The 16,286-nt window shown below is 46.3% G+C and overlaps 1 protein-coding gene and 1 long non-coding RNA gene across 2 annotated transcripts in view; both read right to left on the minus strand.

Moving 5' to 3' along the window:
- LOC135919237 (LHFPL tetraspan subfamily member 2a protein) overlaps nucleotides 1–16,286 on the minus strand; it is a 158,997-nt gene that overhangs the window by 78,451 nt on the left and 64,260 nt on the right. The window lies entirely within an intron of this gene.
- On the minus strand, nucleotides 6,724–10,388 carry LOC135899655 (uncharacterized). The gene is made up of 3 exons (XR_011514240.1): nucleotides 10,160–10,388; nucleotides 9,737–9,917; nucleotides 6,724–7,752 (listed from the first exon to the last, which is right to left on the minus strand). It is a non-coding gene; the product is annotated as an uncharacterized lncRNA (long non-coding RNA).

Here is a 16,286-nt window from a genome sequence, read left to right on the forward strand (position 1 = left end):
TTATATATATATATATATATATATATATATATATATATATATATATATATATATATATATATATATATATATCGAAAGAACATGTTGGAATATATGTGAAGCTTTAGTGAAGTGGTTAATTGAATCCTATACAACTAAATGCGATGCATGCATTTGTGTTTATTTATTTATCGATTATTTTATTTATTTACTTATTTATTTATTTATTTATTTAAAGTACTAAAGCTTCACATATATTCCAACATGTTCTTTCGATATATACATATATATATATATGTATATATCGAAAGAACATGTTGGAATATATGTGAAGCTTTAGTGAAGTGGTTAATTGAATCCTATACAACTAAATGCGATGCATGCATTTGTGTTTATTTATTTATCGATTATTTTATTTATTTACTTATTTATTTATTTATTTTCAACCTGTGGAACGTGTAGGAAAAGAGAACTTCCAAAATAATTTATGTAAAGACTATTTTACGCAAGCGTTGAGGTTGGGGCGTTTCCTAAATGTAAAAGCCAACTCGTGGTGCCGCGGTTGGCTTTTATACACGAAATATGCTCCTACAGACGCGTGCAGCGAGTGGCCCTCGTGCATGTCAACTTTAGATCACCGTGCACAAAAGTTATAACTATTTCATCTAAAAACCCAATATAGCAGCGCTCATGAACCACAAATTGATTATTCTACAGTCAGCACGCATAGACAGCTAGTGCTCGACACGAGAAATTTAAACGCGTATAGGCCGCGGACTGCAGAGCCCGCGGAAATGCGGTATACAACGCAGAGCCCGACGCGCCGGGTGCCCCGCGTTGTCTACGAAGCGGGCGGCGGGCAACAAAGTTTCGCCCCGCGCACCGCAATAAACCCGCCGGCCCGAAATGGCGGCCGCCCGCGAGGGGGCGTTCGTGCCACGGTGCCGTGTCAACACTGACGTCGGCCGAGACGCAAGCCAGCTGCGCGCCCCATCGCTACATACATCCACAGGCGGAGGAAGCGGGGGAGGACAAGCTCCGCTGGATGATCCTACGGCGTCGTTGCTTCCCGTGTTTTTTTTTTTTTTTATTTCTTGCTATTTCTTTCTCTTTCCTTTTTTTTGGGGGGGGGGGAGGGGGGAGGCGGGGAACAGAAATGTATGTAAGCGTCCGAAAAACAAACGCTTACTCTGCGACTGCATCGATATCGGAGTCCAGCCATAACCATTACGCTTTTTTGTTGTGATTCTGCGAAAAATGCAGGAAGATTAAAAATGTGAACGCCTTTCCATCATTCCACACGGTTTCGTTATCCTGTTTCTCGTAATATTCGAACGAAAATCATGTGGTGCGCGTATTGTAGGAATGACACGGAAATACACTCGAACTTCAAAAATAAAAGAGAAAGGAAAGTACGAATTTCGGCTTATGGGAACGCACGAGCAACCTTTGGGTTAAGGTTGTTTCTTTCCTGTGGACGTGATCGCAGATAAATTCCACATAATTCGCAAGTCATTACCTTAAACAAAAAATTGTTGGCTCTGCCCGTAATCGAGAGTAGATGTAAGCATGAAATGGCAACCGGCAAAGCGGATTGGTTGGAGATGATACCAGCCAGAATCTTAAAATGTGCGCAGTGCATTTTTACAACGGCACACCACACCCCACCACACCGAACCCCGGCATACTGTGCCCTAGTGCGCTGCCCAGCTGGAAGAAGAAAACCGGCTGAACGCGGCACGAGAGGCAGCGAAAGACGCCAGGGAGACAGAGCGCACTGCCCGGCTAGAAGAAGAAAGGCGTCCGACGGAGGCGCGACGCAAAACCCGCGCCGCGGAACTCACGGACCGCTGGCGACGAACAGACAACTCTCGCTCAGCGCCAAAACATGACAATGAAGTGTATGGTGCCCTGTATCTGCCTTTTTAATGTCGCTATTGGTAATGACAAATGAAACTTAAGCCTACCAGGACTTAAGCTCGAGTGATATTGTGAACAAACATTAGGAAGAACTCGGAAGCAATATGTTTTGTAATTTTGGGCAGTAACTAGCGTATGTAATGCGGTCCTATACAAAGGACTGGGGACCAGAAACCGAATTCTCTCAAATTTCGACTGCTTGCCCGGATGTTCTCGTTAAAGTGCCCCGATAACGGCTTTGGCTTTTGGCTCAAGGTCACTTGAACGTCGCCGACAACGGAAGCTAAAATAATTTCACGCTTAAAAGCGACACACAAGTCACCCGCGACAGGTTAGGCAAATGGAGGAAACACGTTCGTTCCTATGAAAGAGCCGCTGCTTAAAAAAAAAAAAAACGATCTACGATGAATTGTACTAGTTACCCTCTCGTTACGTTGAATCATTAACTGCAGTGAGTAAAATAAATTGTGTTAACCTACCTAAACATATTAATATTTTATCGACCTAGCATACGTATTTTTACGTATGGCGTATAGCTGAAACGAACTTAGACCTAAAGAATGTCGTCGTATGCTGTATGTGGCGCGCATTACGTGACAGTCCGGCACTGTTGTATGAACAGAGAGTCCCTGAAATGTAGTCGAAAAAAGATAGGGCAATCAACGACGAGCTCTCTCTCTCTCTCTCTCTCTCTCTCTCTCTCACACACACACACACACACACACACACACACACACACACTCAAACACACACACACACCCATACAGGCACACACAGTCGCGCATGCATGCTCAAGCACGAACACACACGTCCTCGCACATAAATATTCATACGCGCCCACACAAGCACGCACGCACACACGCACAGACCTGCACGTACACAAGCATGCACACGGGCACATACAGTATGCAAACGCACACGCGAATACAAATGCACGCACACATGCGCGCGCGCGCGCGTGCATCTGCACCCAAGAAGGCGTCGTTAACCATGCAGGCGATCCCCGCCCAAGCAGTTAACAAGTCTCCTAACCAGCACATGACAAGCTTTAACTATCATTGCGCGTACGTTAAAGAATTCCGCGCAGCCAAAATTAATGCGGTGGCCTTCACCGTCGCTCCAGCACGGCGTCTCTATAGCATCGCTGGTGTTGCCCCGGGACACTAAAGGCCCAACCACACGCAGCCCGGGATACGCGTCTCGCTACGCGTACACGTAAGCGTACGCGTCTGCGTGCGCGTACGCGGGTGACGAAGGGAAGGGCGTGCAGCCACACGATACGCGCACACGTGCGCGCTTCGCTGCGCGTATAGCACAGGGCTGACAGACCAGCGGCCCAGCGATGGCGGAAACGGTCGTCTTTGGCTTTGAGAAAAGTTTATCTTTACTTTCATTGTGGCTAGCTATTTTTATTTAATTTATCAATGTTAGAGCTAGTACATTGTTTTTAAGTGGAGAAATGCACGCTGTTCGTATCTATACATCCTTATGGCAAGAAAAGCTACATCAATTATCAACATCACGCGCGATAGCGTCTGCTTCCTCACAACTGCAGCTGACATCTACGCGCGACCACGCACGACGTTGCTGCCGAGCTCTTGCTTAACCGCTTGCTTCGCCGGTATCAGCGTACTCTCCCCACAATGTACCACATGAGAAAGAAGCTTTTGCTGCTGCTGCTCTTGCAAAGGCAGCGGGAGCGCAGAAAGCGTCTGCGGCCTCTGCGGCGACGTTGGTGGGTCCGGCCATTCTTTCAACTGCGTAAAGAAGAAGGACTCTACGGCTGTAACTTCTTTCCTTTCGATGATCTACAGTGGTAGAACTAGGAGCCAGTGTTTGGACATGGGGACTTATCTTCGTTAGGACAGCAATTACTTATCAGCGTTTTTAGATGCGCGCATAAGTGAAATGGTTAAAGTAGTAATGCGGGGATCGTACTCGCAGCGCGCGAACGCCCAATTCGCAGAACAGCATCGCGTCGTCGGTGCAAGGTTCGTCCAGGTTGACAGCACCGATCGAAACGATAACGTGACGTACGCGAACAGGGGGAACGACAAGAGCAGGGTGTAGCTCGGAAAGCGCGAAAGCATAGGCGAAGATCGGGCTGATTAGCCGCCGGAAGCATGCAGATAGCATATTGTATACGTGGTGATGACACCTCACGACGATTCAACCGCCGTCTGTCTAACCCGTGTATGCCTTACGACATACGGTCATTAACTGTTCAGCTTTACAGGGAAGAAGCTCTTGATTCTATTTAACAGACGATCTGTAATACTAATTTGGAGCTCCCTTCATTATTAACAGTAGACCATACTGTTTACACAGAGCTTGTGTAGCACCCTCTTGCACAAAATTTGTAAGGATTACGTTTTATAATACATTTTCTGCTATTCGATATTTTATTTGATATCCAGATTAGTTTTTCTTCATTTGATTCGATTCTAAATCTACTTTTCGGTATTAGCACACCCCTACAAAAAGCTAAGGACTGCTAGTTATATTTGTGCCATTAGTATAGCACATAGATTCAGGAACACCTTTTGCACGTGTTGGTTGTCTTATATGAAGCTTGTGGACGAGATACGATTTCCTATATTATCTGTCTCTCAGAAGTGTGACTGTAGATATGAAGTGTAATGTAATTAAATTGTGACCTGGGGGGCAGGTTAAAATTCTGTGCGACTAATTTCGGAAGTTTCTTGGCAGTGGCCGCACGATTTTAATATACCGTTGACTGGCTCTCCTGTTTTGCCGAACCACTGTTTGTATTCAAGCACATAAACAAAGCAGGGGGTAAAATTGATGATGGCTAGTGGATATACATGTGTGTCAGTGAAAAGTGTACAGCTCCTGATACCTGCGCGTGTATGTGGGCAGGGCATGGTCTTGCTGCCAGGCAATAATACACCATTTTTTACAGATGCAACGGATACGTCAGGATGACGACAGATTTTTCTACAAGTTCTTTCGCAAGGCGCCGCAGCTCTTGGACAAGCTATGGAGCTTTTTAACAGAGGACCTCACACGGCAGCACCACATTCGAGAAACCCCTGGAGCCTGGAGAACGACTTGCTGTAGCGTTAAGGTTGGTAAAGGACAGTTGCCCCAAGAGTAATAATGTGCGATTGGAGGAATACAGAACACCGTTTCTTTGTCATTTAATGTATCATTTATTTTATTTTATTTACATATTACTGCCTGCCACCTTTTGGAAGCCAAATCAGGAAGGAGTCACAAAACATTGAAGCAAAACAAAAGAAAGAAGGAAAAGACTGACAATGAGCGTGCATAAAAAATACTAATACATAATAATAATAATATATTAATAATCATCTTTATTTCTCTCTTTCCACAGAATACAGAATTATACACAACTAACTATGTATTAACTCATAAACAAATAAAAATATATAGTACACGAAATGCTGATACAAAACGAGAAATAGTAATGATGGTACTGACAATGCGCGTGAAAAGAAATACAAGAAAAAAATGATCACAGAGACTGAAAGTTTCCACTTACTGCATCACCAGTGTAACAGTTACGGCTAACTAAAAAAAAAAAAACTGCCATCGACTGGCATCGCACAAAAGCTACCTCAGTGCTTTTGACCTTGCGCAACCTGTAAAACATGCACTGAGGTATGCTTGCAGATGTAGTATTAAACAAAGGTGGTAGCTAACCTACACAAATGAATTTTGATCATACGTCACCCGAAAAGGGCCTCCACAGCCATGTAGATCATTGTCAAGAAAAATCATGTCATCATAATTAGTATTCAAACAATTGAGACATGCGTACTAATTTTTTTCAACTTGCATTCAAGCTACTTGGCATCCCGGTAAGACATAAAAGACGTTGCCTTGACTTACTGTGTGGGGATTGAGGCGGCTAGACTCTGCAGTGGTGTGTAAGTCATATAGTGGCGATCGTGCCTGCAAAGTATTAAACAACTGCAGAACAGCACGACAGCCGCAGAAATTTCATACAATTTTTTTCAGCTTAAGAAATTTTTTAAAGCTCACATGCTGTTCACGGCTCCCGTCAGGTAGCCCTGCTTTCTGCCAGAGAAGCAGGGTCATACGCATAAATGTCTCATTTACACACTGCCTTCAATGTCACTGATTACGTACAAAGACTTTGGCCAAACATCCAATGCAGAACATGCAAAACCAACTCTGGAACTGAGCCACAGAACACAAAGAAAAAAAAAGCAAGGAATGTGGCTTGTGGATGATAGTTGTGGGAGAGGTAGAGGTTGTCTATGTTGGCAGCGAACCTCGCCTCCTGGCTATGTGGTGGCAAGACTTTTCCCTTTCTGCTACCTTTTCTAATAATAATAAAACAATTAGAAAAATGCTTGTGCTGCTAGAACGCCCCAACAGGCTTTACAACTTGCAGCATATAACCGAAATTTTCAATGGGGTCTGGTTGAAGGTTCATTACATTTCTTTTTATTTACAGGCATGTACACGCATCTCTACATGCATGTACAAACTCTACATGCACAGGTGGTGAACTCAAAAAGGTTCATTGCTGGAAGACAGGCTGAATGAGTAAACACAGATGAAAGCGATAAACATCTGTCTTGCAACAACGCACCTTTAGTTGCAAGTCAGTGCTTCTTTATCGTAGATGCGTTGCTAAAACATGTCCACACATCTCTACAGCAGCAATGTCCAGCCAACCAGGCCCACAGATATCAACTTTATGAAATTCTTGAATACCGCACAAAAACATGGATACAACACAGTGTAAGATGAACAAAAAAGAAGAGCTGAGGGGCTTTGACATGACAACAACAGACAAGGAAACGTATATAAAGCATAAAGGAAAATAACTGTCATTTTATTTGTAATGTCAACATCACAAGGAGAAGGGAAATGAAAGTAGACAAAATATAACTTGCCACTGGTGGGAGCTAAAACCAATTGAGCTGGAGGCTATTCCACCATCAATTTCATAGAATGTTTATGTGTACTAGATTAGGCTCTTGGAGTGTTCTTGCACGAGTAGCACTGGCTAACACTACCAGGGTGAGATCTAGTACATGCACATACAGGCCCAAGAAAGTTTGCAGAGGGATAGCCATTGCTGCAGCTCTACTGGTAAAGCAATGCAAGCATAATTCAAAGGTTGTGGGTTCGTCTCCCATTAGTGGGAAGCTACCTTTTCATATACTTTCATTTTCCTCCTTATTTTTCCATTTCGATATAAAGTAATTAAATTCATCAATGATTTCCTTTTGTTTCATTGTCTCTTGGCTTTATCATACAAAAAGTATACATTAAAAACATTAATCTTTGAATTATTCTCCTACTTGCATCAATTTAATTTTCAAATCGAGATGCGTATCCTCACTGGCCTCTCTAATGTGTTTGAGCAGAGAGACGGCAAAAGTTCGAGGTCGTCCTGTGGTTTGCATCTTTTCATTGCACTTGAAACATTGCCTAATTCCTCCAATATTCACTGACTCTAAACTCTCTTTTTCCTTTTCCTCCCTCTTGACTTTGCTTCAGAAGCAATGCTTCCTAACGTATCCAGCCTATGACTGCCTGCTGAAGCCAGCGATGCTCCTGACTGCGGACTGCTGTGGTGTGCCTCAGAATCCTCAGGAACCAGAACTTCTTGAAACATCGGTGATTCAAGAGATTCCAAAATGTCCTGAGACTCCACAGACTCATGCGACGCCGAAGACAGAGTCGATGCTGGCGTTTGTGACTCTTCACTTCACGGTGATGGCGCTTCAAGTGTTGCCAGATGGGAAAACTGGCACATTTTTTGTTAAGATGTCTGCAGCACTTCCCTCCTCACTTGATGGGGGCACTGGTGGAAGGTTGGCGGACATCCTGCATGTGAGCGTAATAAGGTTTGCACATACTGTCAATGTGTAAATAATGTGCCAGTCTGGATGCAAAAATATATGAAGGCTCAAATCCGCCCACATTTGTTTTAGTGTGTGATTTTATTAGAGTACACTGAAGCTCTGAATCAGTTTTGTAGGGACAAAAGTGGCTTGCCTACACAACCAGAATGAACAGTTTCTGCATGCGCCTAAGTGTAGCTTTTGTATCTTTTTCTGTTTTTGCTTGTGATGCATTTAAGCAGTTCTTACGAGATCTGCATGCCTAAAGCCTAGTGATTACTTCTACTCAAAACAGTGCATGATATTTGGAATGTTTCAGTTTTGAAATAATTAGCAGGAAGCATTCCACTACATTTACTCAGTAAAACCACTTAATAAATTTCATGTTAAAAGACCTATGCTTGCACTTTCTAAACATAGAGCAGTAGTACTGTTAGGTCTTGCTTTAGCATAAGGCTCTCTCCTGTTCTAGTTTTTCTACTTGAAACGTTCTTGGCTTGTAACTTTGTTTTCCTTTCACTTGTATGTAAACTTCATCTCATTCTAAACTGTTTTCCTTAACTGAATGTACGTCTAAACAGTGTGAAGCTGTGTACGTAGTAGTCAGTGCATTTGTTGTTTGTATTTAGGAAGTTACGTCTAATAATGTTTGTCTTCTTGCCATCTGCCTTGTAAAGGGTGTTTTGGCCCAGCAAAGCTGACCTTAGCGAGCAAACCCTTCCAGAAGGTTTTTTACAGTCAGTTTTACAGATTTTTTTGCCTCTTTGGACTTTCCTACCGCTGCTCCTACTGTCTTGCCCAATAGCTCGCCTCATACTCATATTAATGTAGACATTGAACCATTGTCATCCCAGCTGACTACTGGCTACTGTGTTGCACGAGTGACCAGTACTGGACGTAATGCAAATACCAATTAAAATAATGTAACTAGATCGTGGTTTTGGCATGTAAAATTTCAATAATCATTTTTTGCACAGTGCGAATGTGTTAAACTGGATCACCTAGTCCTTCCTCGGAAATTTTGCTAAGCAGGAACAGTGTTCTCCACAAACATTGTGAAAGCTTCACTTAAACCAATAACCACAGCACCTGAGATCTGCAGAATAACCACAGGCTGATAATAAGCAAGGACACTGCTGAGCAGACACAAAAAGAATTATCAATTACACAGCTGACAATGTTGTCAGTACTATGGCACATTTATTCCTACAGCATGATGACACTGAATGAATCCCTAAGCAAGCTAGGTAATATTTGAGGGTCTGTGATGATGCACCGATTTGCACACTGCTGGCAAGCAACAAAATGCAAAATTAAAACTGTGCATTGAAGCGCCTAAGGTACTCGTGAATATAGCAACATTCAATACTCAGTTAAATACTGGCCATTGACTTGCACGCTGCCTTCTAGGATCAGTGCACAGAATAAAAAAAACTACTTGCATGTTTTGTGTTTTCTTTTTGTGTGTGCATCATTCAAGCCCGTTTCTTTTTATTCATCCTGCTAATTTGTATGTGATATTCTCTGTACTTCTGTCTTATGCTTTATTGTTAGGTTTTTAAGTGCTATTTTACTTGTTATTTTGTACCTGTTTTTCTGCTTTCTCTGCTCCCCACTGCAAAGCCAAACTGGCTTTGTGGGTACCTAAATAAATAAATATACAAAGCTATTCTTGTACTGCTTGTATGTCCCCTTACCGGATCACATTTAACGAAATATGCGATAATCGGAGCGGCGACGCAGCACAAATATTTTATCGCCAATTAGACAAAGCTGAATATAATGCATACTGTGCGTCGACTTGCTTGTGTAAGCACTATTTTCAGTCGATTCCCATAAGTGCGGTGCATTGCCAGCTATAATACAAACATACGGCATCGCCGGTCAACGTGGTAAAGGGAAAGGACTAAAATCCCGTGTTTCATTTTTAACACGCCGGCTAAGATGGAAATTTCAAGATCACTTACGGTCTACACTCCATTGTGTAGCGCAGAAACATCATCTGGTCGAAAAACAGCCAGATGACGTCGTTGTGAACGTCGACAGCTGGCACGGCGCGGCTCTTTCCTTTCTGACAACGTCTTCCCAGGCGCCGAAATTTATTCTCCAGGGACTTCCATCACTTCTGCAGCGCTGTGATAACGTCATCTGCACAGATGAAACGCGTTTTCGACATCTGCGAGTCTGCTGATGAGAGAGGCAGCTTATACCAGTGCCACACAGCTAGGCTTTCAATGGCGATCGAGCGCGATCAAATTTCTCGGTCACGATCGGTTCTACGCATATTGCGCGGTACAGGCAATCGTGATCATCAAATCCGACCCCGATCGGGCTCGATCGCGATTGAAACTGCTCCGCTATGACGCCCGTATAAAATTCCGAGCACTCACCTGTTCGGCAGCGTTGGGCATGACGATCCACGACCACCTCGTCAAGTGCCTCTTCTAGTGGCGCTTGTGTTTCGCCTGCTACCAAAGCGCAGGTCGAGCCTCAACGCAGGCGATCAGCGCTTCGTTGTTGATCGCCTCCATAGCCTCTGTGATCTATCGACACGAAACCAGCGGCGACTCCCGGCGTCTCCACACGATTCTGAAACTTCAACAACCTTTCCGAACCGCCGGAAGTGTACATGCGGCCCACGTGACGTCGGTGCACAAGCTACCACTTCCGTCGCGTACGCTCAAAATACGCTCAAAATGACGCCCAAGATCAAGACCTCCTTGACGCGCGCGTTTCCTGCGCGTCTGCCCTCTCTAGACGCGTAGGACAGGCACGTACGGCCTCGCAGACGCGTGACGCGCAGCCAGGCGCGCACGATTCACCGCGTGTGGTTGGGCCTTAAGCCTCCTTAACGAACAATGCACTAATTGGGAAGTCAGGGTAGCGCGTCTATTCTATCGGTCGCGTGCGTGTCTGCCTGCGCGGGTGCGTGAGCGTGGAGGCGTTGATTAGCTGACGGCTTCCCGAAGGTGATCCGACGACGAGCGCACGAACTAACACCATGCAAGCTGCCGTGCGTCCAGCTGAGCCTGTCGCCCGAAGCGCTCGCGGATTTAGGCGAAAAGCCGGCGAGCAACTTGCCGAGGGAAGACAGTCGCACGGTTCACGGTGGTCGACGAAGGGCAGCTGATCGCGTCGACGACGCACACACGGAAAAAGGTGTCAAAAGGCAAGTCCCTGTTTCACGTGGAAATGCACCCTTATAGTATTGACGATTGCCCAGTTGTGGCTAAACACAGTGACAAAAGGGCACGAGGCGTTTCTTACTCGCGGTGCAGGTGAAAATAAATGTGTGAACGCGCCTTCTATTGACTTACTACCAGTGGCGTAGCTAGGTCGTCTGGCACCCGGGGCCCTTAGCCCTTTTGATTTGAGAAGGAGCGAAGTGCGCCTTCGTGGCTCGACCAAAGCGAGGCCTCCGCATGTCACTTCGCAATAAGGAATCGAAGCAAAGCAGAAGCCGAGGAGGCGGATAGACGGCGCAGCTGGACGCACGGTCGACCGCACTCGGCCACAAGCAAGGATAAACGAACAGCAAAGGAGCGAACTACAACAGAACAGACAGATTGGGCTTCGATGCCTGTGTTACCCCGCTAGTTCCTCAGGCAAGAACAGAGGGAGAACAAGGCAAAGCAAAAAGTCGAAAAAAAGGAGGCAGCGCGGTGAATCCCGGCGTAACCGCGCACTGCTCAAGGACAGCGTGCACGTAAGCAACGGCAAACACCGCAGGATTCCCCCTTTCTTTTTTTCTTCCTTCTCGGGTTCCCGTCCTTCCCACCGGGCTGTCTTTTTAGTGAGACAAACGGGCTTCGACGGCGGCCCGAACATCGGGGATCAATGCGGCGCGCGGTCGCGATTGAGCCCAGTGCCACGAGCGATCCAAGGAGGGAGAACGCCGGGATCCGCTGGTATACGCCCCTTCCTTCTCCCCCACCCTCTCCTTTCCTTCCTGCGCAACGCGGCAATGTTCCCTCGAACCGACAGCGGGGCGAGCCACGAGGGATGGAGGAAGACGGGGAAGAAGAAAGAGCGTTGGAAACCACGGTCGTCCGACCTGTGCTCTGCTGTCGATCGCCCAACTCCGTGCAATACAACCAAGGCTGTACTAGGTCGCGTACCAGCCAATCAGCGACGGCTGCGTGTAAGGCTCGCGCACTGTGCGCCGCCGCTGCTGCAACCTTAATCTCATTCCACATAGATCACAACGCTAAGCGGGACATGTTTGAAAAGACGCTCTATTCACTAAGTGGAACCCGTGTCCTTCAGCTTCTCGCCGCTGTTACTGTATTTTGCCATCGTTCCAGGCAAATTTCACTTAGTGGGACGTGTGAGTGTAGTTGTCCATTAGTTCCACCAGCCAAATGGAGACGTATGTTCAAAGTAGAAAAAAAAAAGGAATGTTCTACTTAAGTTATGGGGGACGAAATTATTAGCGTAATCCTTCCTTGAAGCTTCCATTCAGATAGCCTAGCGTGGTGGGCGATCAGCGGCGGACAGCGGGGAAAAGGCATTCTCTTGGCTCTCTCTTGCGATTTCCTGGTGAAAATCCGTAGCTTGCGCTGCACTGCACGGAATTGGTGAGACTGAGGTTTCGGACCGCGGTTTCGGAGGGTGGGGCTCGTCGCCAGCTACATACGGTGCTAGTGTTGCCATTTGTTCCACTTTTTTTTTTTTCATTCTTTAGCGCAGGCAGGCTACTAAGCCGTCGGGATAAAGCGTAGGAGGGCAAGCGTCGATCAGGCGAAGGGGACCACATTCCGGAGAATGGGCACATCTGTTCCCCGGGTGTAGGGCTGAAGGAAGACAAGCTGCCTCGCTATGTACAGTGTAGAACGAGCGTAGCACGCCCTATTTGCACGGGCCACCCGTCTGTACAGCTTTTGCAACAAGAGTGCTGAGAACCTATGACTGGACTAAAGCTTATTCCCATGACTCACACTTTTACCGCTTGGCTAACAATGAACGGCAAATACGCACGTATACAGTGTGAGTGCTGGAATTACAGGCGAAGACTGTCTTCACACGATAAGGGTTCATGCAAATCAAAAAGTTCCGGAACTGCGCCCGACCTCTTGTGACTGTACACACAAAGAGAGACAAATAAATTAATCCAAATCAAGTACAGCCGTAGTCAAAAGAGGGGCCACTGCGCACCCGTTCACAGGCGCCGCTCCAGAATATCCAGTCAGCACTCTCTTGCGTGACTCACTTCTTTTAACGACGTCCGTCAGTGCCGCGACACGTTGCATCCACGAATCATCAACACTCGGTGGCTTCGATTCTCCCCACCAGCGCTGTGCGTTCGAAACGTCGCATTTCGAAGGCAGATGCGCAGCAGGGTATACGTGGGCGAGGTCGCCGCACAGCTCTTCTAACCCGCACCCCCTCCTCTCGTACGCCCTCCTTCAAAGGTTCTCCAGTTTCGACTTCTTTTGGCGCTGATGCGAAAATAACACCACGTATCGAGCAAGATAATCGAGTGTTGCGCGAGGACGTGAATACAGCATAGGAGTAGGTGAAGGCAATGCAGGAGTAGGCCACATGTAGGATATCTTAAAAACCTGTTGAATATCATACTCTGTTCCATTAAGAAATCTGTGTGCACTAGAGCTAGCCATGAGGCAACATTACGTGCGTCTGTTTTATGAAATGATTTTTAGCTTGGTTACGCACAACAGAAGTGCGCGCACTTACGCACCTTCTTTCTTTCTTTCTTTCTTTCTTTCTTTCTTTCTTTCTTTCTTTCTTTCTTTCTTTCTTTCTTTCTTTCCTTCTTTCTTTCTTCCTTTCTTTCTGCAACTTGTTACCGATGTTTGGGTCCACGTCCCACTACAGACGGCTTAAAGTTGTAGCAAGCTCATGAGTGTAGAGTGCAAAATGATAATATACTATAATAATTCGATAAACAATAAACAGGCAGGTAACAAATTGACAGAATGTGTAAAGAAGCAAAATACAGTAAGCGCAATAGAAAGAGAGGAAATAAGTAAAAATAAAGTAAAGATACAGGCGAATTTTACACAAGTGTTAAAAAATACATTGTGCCCTTTTTCTGAACGGTACATCACCAGAAGTTTCTGAGTAACCCCTGCTGCAGGAATTATGTCGTAACCTTGAAAAATTACTCTGCGCCTTTGCAAGAAGTTACTGTAAGTAAAAGTGACGACGTTGCCTTCGTTTTAGAAGTGCCCCAAAACTCGATAAATGTGCACCTTTATCAGAGGTTGCAAGAATAAGAGTGTAGGCATACATTACGAACACATCTAGACAGCCATAGCAAGTTCACTTCAATCTAATTATACAAGTATGAAATACGCACTTAAAACATATAAGTAAGTCAAAAAAGAAGTCAGTGCTCTGCAAAAGTATTGCACGCATCACGACTGACTACGAATGCACATACCAACAAAAACGTTGAGAGAGGTTATACATATTTAACGCGAAGATGCTTTATGCAGATAGATTCGAAAATTGCGTTACTGTTTTCGGCGAACTCGTTCAACTGTTAGAACTCGCGCAACCTAACTGGTTTGCTGGAGCTTGTATCATAGATACCAACGAACATATCCGTCGAGATATTTACCGACCGACAGACGGACAGGACAGGGACGAGAAGCCGCGGTGCGCTAGGCGCAAAAAACAAAACAAAAACTTCGCTTTAAAGTGACGCGTCTTAACAATGGTCTCCACTACAGTGGTCCAGCCAGTAACGTTATACCACACGAAATCCAGAAGGGGATGAGGCGGGTCAGAGTATCCGAGTAACTCCATCGACGGAGGTTCGCGACTTTACTCGAACGCCAAGCGCGAAATAAAAAAAAAAGCAAATAAATCAATAAAGGAAAGGAAAAAAAAAAAGAAAGTTCCCTTCCTGATCGCCGCCTGCAGGAACCAATATGTTGGGGCGCTGCAGGTAAGACAGATAACGAGGGAAAATTCGAGCAGGGCGGGAATGGAGTTACAACGGTAATTCGATCGAAAAAGCAGCCAACGCCTGCGAGAGGCCGAGCGAATATCTGCAAGTCAAATGGGGATTTCGAGTAGCGAGTCGTCTCTCGTAAGGAATTATCGATAATGCCGGGAAATCATTAGGGTTTCCTCCTCTGAGAAATATAGAGTACAACGTGCACATGTCGAATAGAAGAAGCGCCCGCTGTTATACTATACGGACACAGATGATCCAAATTGAAAAAAAATGAATAAAAAATTAAAAAAACTCTCGAGCATGAAGCACGATATTTTGCGCGCATCGGCCTCCTTCGCGCGTAACAGACGAAAGAAACTGGCGTTCTCTGCGATTCGCATGGCGTCACTTGTTCGAAATTGCGTTTGCCAAAAGCTTCGACGCAGTTTCTCTCACGAATCAACCGGCAACGTTCCAATCGCAGTTGCGACGAAAATACACGTTATTTCAGTAGAGCGGTGCGTTTTCCGAAATTCACTACATCGAGGAAGCGTACTAGGTCCTTTGCCTTCCCCTTCTAAGCGACGTGAAGATCTCCTTTTCAAAGCGAAGCTTCATTGTCGATTTCCAGGCGCTTTTCCGCACGCATCCGGCCTCTTATGGCGCATTCACACCGAAGGCGGGGCGGGCAAAGCGGGCAGGCGGAAAGCGGAAAGCGGCGAAAACCTCCTCGCCGAGCGGGCAAAGCAGGCGGAAAACGCGGCGGGCAGCCCGATCGCTCTCGGACCGATTTTTTCCGCCCCGCCGGAGCTTCCCGCTTTCCCGCAGCCAACCAGGGCTCGAGGAGACAAGCCGACTCAAAAGGCATCCACCGAGACAGCTGAATTTTGCGCTGCACTTTTGATCGACACCTTGTTGCGCGATGCTATGTGACAAGAGACACGACGTACTCAAGGACACTGAATACAAGCATCAAAGCACTGGCATGACCAATTCGCTCTCGTTCTTGCAAGGCGAGGCGGACCCACCAGCGCTGTTGGCGGGCGGTCTTCGAGCTTTCTGCTGCTCGTCTTGAAAAGGTCCTGAAGTGGCGGCGAGTAGAATGCCAACTATTTCGTCTTCTTCGTCCGAGCTGCTTCACAAGTGGTTAGCATGCGCGAGCGGTTGTCCAGAAGACGGTGGTGCGGTGACGACGCTCGCGCACGCGCGTTGAGGACGGGCGACTGGTGTCAAGAGATGGCGACACGTGTGCCACGAAAACGCCGGATGCTCCGCCCTCGCTGCCACGCGGGCCGCCAGGCAAGCCGTCCGGTCTGAACAGGCGCGCGCGCTCACCGCCTTGCCGCGTTGAAAATCCGCTTGGCCGCTTAGCCGCTCCGCTTTCGGTGTGAATGTGCCTTTAACGCCGAGCGCCCCGGACGGATGCTTCGACAAGCGGCACAAACAGCTTTTGTCGTTGTCAATTCAGCCCGTTGAGACGCTTAGCGCGTTGCGATCCGCGGTTGCATTCGAAGAAACCGACGCATCAGAAACACTGCGAATGTTAGGCGACACTAAAAGAAACTAAACGATGTGCTTTTACGTGCCTAAACCACTATTTAATTATGGGGCAC

The sequence above is a fragment of the Dermacentor albipictus genome, chromosome 4 (genome assembly GCF_038994185.2).
Source record: "Dermacentor albipictus isolate Rhodes 1998 colony chromosome 4, USDA_Dalb.pri_finalv2, whole genome shotgun sequence".
Classification (NCBI taxonomy): Eukaryota; Metazoa; Arthropoda; class Arachnida; order Ixodida; family Ixodidae; genus Dermacentor; species Dermacentor albipictus.